Source organism: Aethalodelphis obliquidens, unplaced genomic scaffold, assembly GCF_003676395.1.
Source record: "Aethalodelphis obliquidens isolate GAN/ISIS:26980383/991018 unplaced genomic scaffold, ASM367639v1 scaffold10, whole genome shotgun sequence".
Lineage (NCBI taxonomy): Eukaryota > Metazoa > Chordata > Mammalia > Artiodactyla > Delphinidae > Aethalodelphis > Aethalodelphis obliquidens.
The window spans coordinates 29,372,009-29,379,583 of record NW_020837954.1 but is presented as its reverse complement, the minus strand read 5'-3'; positions in this window follow the sequence as shown (position 1 = coordinate 29,379,583).

Here is a 7,575-nt window from a genome sequence, read left to right as displayed (position 1 = left end):
TATCTTCAGGGGATGAAACTGGATATTGGGGAATAGGAAAGAAATCTTTTATTTCCTCTTAGACTTTTATTGTATCAGTTAGGACTCTATTGCTGCAAATGATAGAAAACTGAAACTCAAACTGCTCTTAAAAAATGAACGAATTTATTGGCTCAATTTAACTGAAAAGTCTGTGAGGAGTTTCAGTTCATCTTGAATCAGGGCTCCACAGTGTCACCAGGATGCTTTTTCTGGGGGCTGACTTTATCTTTTACACCTGTAATTGATGCCCCCTGTGGGTAGGTATCTGACAGGCTTGATTGTCTGGATGGCTTCCCTCAAATTAGCAACATAGTGACCGTAACCAAAGGCAAGAGTGAACGCTTCACTTTTCCAGAAGCCTCTACTTCATGTCTCTCGGGGAGTTCATCAGTTATAATTGAATTATTTGCCTATCCTTGAGTCAGTCATCATCAATTGTGGTCATGGGCTTGGGGTCAGTTCCACCCAAACCAAATAACATAGAACTGGGTCTGGCGATTTCCCAAAAGAAAGAGGAATGCTGGCCAGCAAACAACAGATATCCAATATTGCTAGATAATATTTTCCCTAGTGCACATAATTATCTATCTATCTGTCTATCTATGTCTGCCTTCCTGTCTGTCATCATCTTACAGTCCCTTAGGGCCTAGACACTGAGTTCCACAGGAAACGACTATGTCTGTGTCATTCATCTTCCTGTCCTTTGGGTCTAAGTTGGGTTCTGGCTGTCAGAGAATATTTGTAGAATAAAAACAAAACAACCTCGCAACTTCACGCTCCTACTAATCCTTGCCTATGAATTAGAAAAACGTTAGTCACAGAATGAACATCATCAGGGCTATCTTCCACAATATCTTCATCCAAAATCATCAGAACAGATGCTGATGCAGTGAGAGAGATGCAATTTTTAGCAGAAACACTGGTGGCTCTATTAAATAGTTGCTGATATCGCTTTTTGTTGGTGGAAATTGTTCAATAGTTTATGTCGATTCATTGCTTTTGAACTATTGCCATAATGGTTAAACTCAGCACATCCATTACTCTGTTGTTCAAATAGGGGTTTAGGATCAGGCTAATTTATTTTAAGACTTTTGTTACCAGAGGGGCAGAAATAGAGACACAGATGTAGAGAATAAACGTATGGACACCAAGAGCGGAAGGTGGCGGGGGAGTGTGTGTGTGTGTGTGTGTGTGTGTGTGTGTGTGTGATGAATTGGGATTGACATATATACACTAATATGTATAAAATGGATAACTAATAAGAACCTGCTGTATAAAAAAAAAATTCTAAAATTCAAAAAAAAAGAAGGACTTTTCTTCCTCCTCTTTCCTTCCCTTGATCCTCCTCTGGTTACTCCACTCAATGGCCCACTGAGAACTGGTTCTGCCTGTGCAACTTGCCACATAATTAGTGTTGCCACCACATAATTGGTGTTGCCAGATTAAGTAAGTATCCCAGATATTGCATGGGATCAGATATTGAATGGGGATATACTCATACAAAAAAATTAGTCTTTGTTTACTAGAAATTCACATTTAACTGAGCTTCCTGATTGTTATTGGCTGTAGTTTCTTATTTTATCAGCTAAATCTGGCAACCCCACATATAATGCCAGGTGCCTGTGACTACTTTCAGTTTGCCAGAAGATAAACCCCTGGGCTTTCTGGACTATAAAAAACCTGATTATTGGATTTTTACCTTTAAATCTACCTCTTTTGCACTTCAAGAGAAATTATAAAGCAAACCCCTGTGTAACCACCATCCAGGTGAAGAAATATAGCAGAATGATGCCAGGACCTTAGAAGCCATCTGTGTTCTCCTCTGCAGATGGCATCGTCCTCCCTCCCCTCAAGGTGTGACCACTATTCTGCCTTTTATAATCATTCTGGTGTTTCTTTAGGTTTACCACCTATGCATGCATCTATAAACAATATTGTTTATTCTGACTATTTCTGAACTTTATATAAAAGTTTATATATAAGTGATTTTGTGACTTGTTTCATTCACCTAATTTGTGTTGTGAGAGTTATCCATGATGATGCATGTAGCTGTGCTTCCCTAATTCTTATTACTGTATAATGTTCTAGTATGTGATTATACCCATGATTTATCCATCCACTGTATTGCTGTGCTGTTGATGGTCCAGTTTTAACTGCAACTGACAATTTTAACGTTGACAGTTTCAGAATGTTTTAAATGTATTGCACTAAGTTAAAATAACTATTATTAAATAGTTTCATAATGTTTAGGGAAATTGTTAATACATAGTACTCCTCTGAAATTTTTTTTTTTAATATTTATTTAGGTCTTCCCTGGTGACACAGTGGTTGAGAGTCCGCCTGCCGTTGCAGGGCACACGGGTTCGTGCCCCGGTCCGGGAAGATCCCACGTGCTGCAGAGCGGCTGGGCCCGTGAGCCATGGCCGCTGGGCCTGCGCATCTGGAACCTGTGCTCCGCAACAGGAGAGGCCACAACACTGAGAGGCCCGCGCACCGCAAAAAAAAAAAAAATATATATATATATATATATTTATTTATTTATTTATTTTGGCTGTGCCTGATATCAGTTGCAGCACGTGGGATCTTTTAGTTGCAGCATGCAGACTTCTTAGTTGCGGCATGCATGCAGTATCTAGTTCCCCAACCAGGGATCGAACCCGTGTCCCCTGCATTGGGAGCATGGAGTCTTACCCACTGGACCACCAGGGAAGTCCTCCCTGTGAAATTTGTTGTTGTTGTGTTCAATAATAGGGAAAAGTTTAAGGTGGCTTATATAAAAAGTTTTTCATTTATAATCACTTAAAATTTTTTTATTGAGGTATAATATACATATAGTAAAATGCACAAATCTTAGATATATAGCTTGATGAATTTTTATATATGTATATACTTAGGTAACCACAACCCTGATCAAGTTATAGAACATTTTTAGCATTTTTATTTATTTTTTTAAATAAATAAATATTTATTTATTTGGTTGTGTTGGGTCTTAGTTGCAGCTCGAGGGCTCTTTAGTTGTGACATGTGAACTCTTAGTTGCGGCACGCATGTGGGATTTAATTCCCTGACCAGGGATTGAACTCTGGCCCCCTGCATTGGGGGCACGGAGTCTTAACCACTGCTGCAGCAGGGAAGTCCCTAGCATCTTCTAATACGACTGTTTCACAGCTCTGTTTGTTTCCTGTTGCTGCCTACAAGATAGCTGTCTGCCTAAATTTTTAAGCACAGGCCTGATACAGGTCTGTATGATGCTTGTTTCTGGGCTTTCGTGTGCCACCACGTGGTAAGTCTGCTGTACTGCAACTTGGTTCCTTTAAAGAAGGACTCCAACAATTAGATTTCCAAAATGAAAAGTGATAACACAGATTCTGATGCAGTTAACAAAGTAAGTGAACTAACGTTTCTATTAAAAAAGAAAAAAGATTCATCTTACAAAATGAGGATTTAAGATCAGGTAGATAATGACATCACATATATTTATAGTTAAATCGAATATATAATTTTCTGCTTGTATATTTAGCATATAAAGAAAAAAATGACTTATTGCAAATAATATCAGCTGCTAGCTGTGAAATGCCTTGAAGCTTGTAAGGTATGGAAAGTATAAGAATACAATTATATGCAAGTAATTTATTCAAACCTTTGAACTTATTCATTTTTTTAAATTATTGTACTGAATTCTGACTATAGATTGCTGTAATTCCCTTTGGAGTTATGCCATTCTACAATGGCCACATAATAGTATAGTAATATGTCTTAAAATGTATGCCAAAATTTTTGAAAGCTCACTAGAGATACATCCTTCAAATAGGTCTTTCCAGTATTTTACATTTTCCAGTTTTTACATTTATGAGGAGAAAAGAGAACTAAGGCACTGAGAATTTTAATGAATATTAAGGAAAAGCGTACAGATGATAAATTAAATGATTTTGTGTGCATATGCAATGCATGTTGAAGAATAAAGGAAGGAAGAAGAAAATGGATAGACGCTAAACAGTGTTTTATTCCTATAAATTTGGTGTTTATTAAGACTCTCTAAGGGGGGATTTCCCTGGCTGTCCAGTGGTTAGGGCTCTGTGCTCTCACTGCCGAGTGCCTGGGTTCGATCCCTGGTCCGGGAACTAAGATCCCACAAGCTGTGCGGTGTGGAAAAAAAAAAAAAATCTCTAGGAAAAATTCCAGGTCCAGGTGTAGACTGTGACACATGACAACCCCACACCCTCCCACTGGAATAAGACAGATATTTTTTAAAACATAAAGCCGTATCAGTAGAAAATGATTAGAGTATCATCAGTGTACCAGAAAATTTGAGGACTACCTGGAAAATAGAAAGCAAATGGGTTTGAATTTCATGAAAAAAATCAAAAGAGAAGAAATTGCATCTCAGGACAAAGGCAAGCCAGGTTCCTTCTAAGAGGCTCAGCAACAGCAAATTCTAAGAGAGGAGCTGTCCGTGGAGCAACCATCAGTGCAGTTTATGAAAGGTGCTTTCTGGTAAGAGTACTGGCACCTCAGAGAAAAATCAAAGCCAGACTTGTAGTAACTTCAGAATTTGGGCCAAAAAAGCATTAAACAAGATACTTTATAATACTGAAGGGGAAATTCACAATGGAGATATAAAATCTATCCACTGAAGAACATACCATTAATATTCATAAAGCAAAAACTATAGGCGATACAAGGAGAAATAGAAACACACAAGAAGTAGAGGCTCCAATTCACTTTTCTTAATCTCTAGCAAGTGGAGAAAAAGTAAGACTATAGAAGAAAGTGGAGGGAATTCCCTGGCGGTCCAGTGGATAGGACTCCACTGCCAAAGGCCGTGGTTCAATCCCTGGTAGGGGAACTAAGATCCCACAAGCAGCGCAGCCAAAAAAAGAAGAAGAAAGTGCAGTAATGTCTTCAAAGATCTAAGGGAAGATCTTTTTTAAACTTAGCCTTATTATTGAATAAGCATGAGGACAAAATAAATATATCTGGGAATTAAAAATTTACCACTCATGCTCCATACATGAAAAAAATTACTTGAGGAAGTGCTTCAGCACAAAAATAAGGATCCAAGACATCAGGTTATACAACAATGGTGGCAACTAAGCAGAAGCAGAAAAAATGAAGGAAAGATTTAAGCAGCAAACTTTTAATGTCGTAGGATTCAGTTTCCTTCTAAATTAGTCCAAGCACAATATTTGGTTCACAGTGAATAATACTTATGTAATCATAACAGCATATGTGCTAGCTATTTATTTTCACTTTTGGGTATCAAACAATGCCCAAAGCACAGGAGATTTAATAATTATATTACAGATGTGCACATAAATGTCATAAATCATGACAATTTAAAAATCATGTGGCAGGGTATAAATCTCAGGGAACATATTCAAGTATGTAAGAAATATCACTTTATTCTCTACATTTCAATTTAATTTTTGCCTCTGGGAAGTATTCCCTTTCTCTTCCAACCTCCCCCATAAGTCCTGATTGATGGGAAATGTAAGCACAGATATTCTTGGGGTTTCTCTGCCCTCCCTGGGTCCTGTCAAGGTATACAGTTGCCAAAGCATCAGAGAGCACAGGCACTGTCCAGGCATTAGTAATCTGTACACCCAGGTAACCGAGAGCCTCAGTGAATGATTGTTTCCAATGCAGCAGGTCTCTGCTCCTTTGAGGCCCCATGTGTGGCATGGGACTCTCAGCAGTGGTTGGGAACCCTGTGCTAGGGTCCTGCCTTCTCCAGATACCTGACATCACTACCTCTTCTGAGGCTTACCTTCTCCTCAGAGTTCCATGATGGAGCAGTGTTTGAGTCGCACACAAGTTATCACCACAACCCAACCCTCATGGAATCTCTAGGGGAGAAGCCTATCCCCACCTCCTGCTTCTCCTTGTCATCAAGCTTTCTCCCTCAAATTCTGAGCTCCTCAATGAGCTTAGGCTTATGGAAGACAAAAGCCAGAACAAATTTTACAGGCTAATTCTGCTTTCGTCCCTGTCCTATACTTCCCCTGAAGTGCTAGAATTCAGAGCCTGTTACTTGCTTGAATGGAGAAATGGAAAAGGGAAAATACAATATAATTCAAACACATATGAATACAACTAAGAGAAACTGGGAGGTAGATAGAGAGAAATAGAAAGGAGGGTATTATACTCATTTTTCATTGGGGGTACTCAACCCATACTAAATTTGATAAATCAAGACCTAAACATATAAATATGTTATTTAAAGTAAATAAGGCAGGATTTCCCTGGTGGCGCAGTGGGTAAGACTCTGTGCTCCCAATGCAGGGGGCCTAGGATCAATCCGTGCTCAGGGAACTAGATCCCACATGTTTGCCACAACTAAGAATTTGCATGCCACAACTAAGGAGCCCACCTGCCACAACTAAGACCTGGTGCAACCAATAAAAATAAATAAATAAATAAAACCAAAAAAAATAATAAAGTAAATAAGGCAACCACTAGAAAATAAAAATATAACACATAAGCAATAAAATCCAGAGATGGAAAGGTAGCTAGATCATGATAAATTCCTAACCTTTTATAATAGAATATCAATAGATTCTGTTAAATATGATAGAACTTGAAGAAATATGAAGCAGAAACTGTTAACAGGAGTGATTTCTGGGAAGTGAATTAGGGCATGAGGAGGAGAGGTGGTAGCTGGGAACAGGAGGGAGACTTCTTTATTTTCATTTTAACTTTTTTATCTTAATTTTTTTAAATAGATCTTTTTTTACATTTTATTTATTTATTTATTTTTTTATTTTTGGCTGTGTTGGGTCTTCGTTGCTGTGCTCGGGCTTTCTCTAGTTGTGCTGAGCAGGGGCTACTCTTCGTTGCAGTCCATGGGCTTCTCATTGCAGTGGCTTCTCTTGCTGCAGAGCACAGGCTCTAGGCATGCAGGCTTCAGTAGTTGTGGCTCGCGGGCTCAGTAGTTGTGGCTTGCAGGCTCTAGAGCTCAGGCTCAGTAGCTGTGGCTCATGGTCTTAGTTGCTCCGCGGCATGTGGGATCTTCCCGGGCCAGGGCTCGAACGCATGTCCCCTGCATTGGCAGGCGTATTCTTAACCACTGGGCCAGCAGGGAAGCCCCAATAGATCTTTATTGGAGTATAATTGCTTCGCAGTACTGTGTTAGTCTCTGTTGTACACCAAAGTGAATCAGCCATATACATACATATGTCCCCATATCCCTTCCCTCTTGAGCCTCCCTCCCATCCTCCCTATCTAACCCCTATAGGTCATTGCAAAGCACCGAGCCGATCTCCCTGTGCTATGCTGTTTCTTCCCACTAGCTAACTATTTTACATTCGGTAGCGTATATATGTCTATGCTACTCTCACTTCACCCCAGCTTCCCCCTCCCACCCCATGTCCTCAAGTCCATTCTCTGTGTCTACATCTTTATTCCTGCCCTGCAAATAGGTTCATCAGTACCACTTTTTTTTTTTTAGATTCCATATATATGCGTTAGAATACGGTATTTGTTTTACTCTTTCTGACTTACTTCACTCTGTATGACAGACTCTGGGTCCATCCACCTCACTACAAACAACTCAAT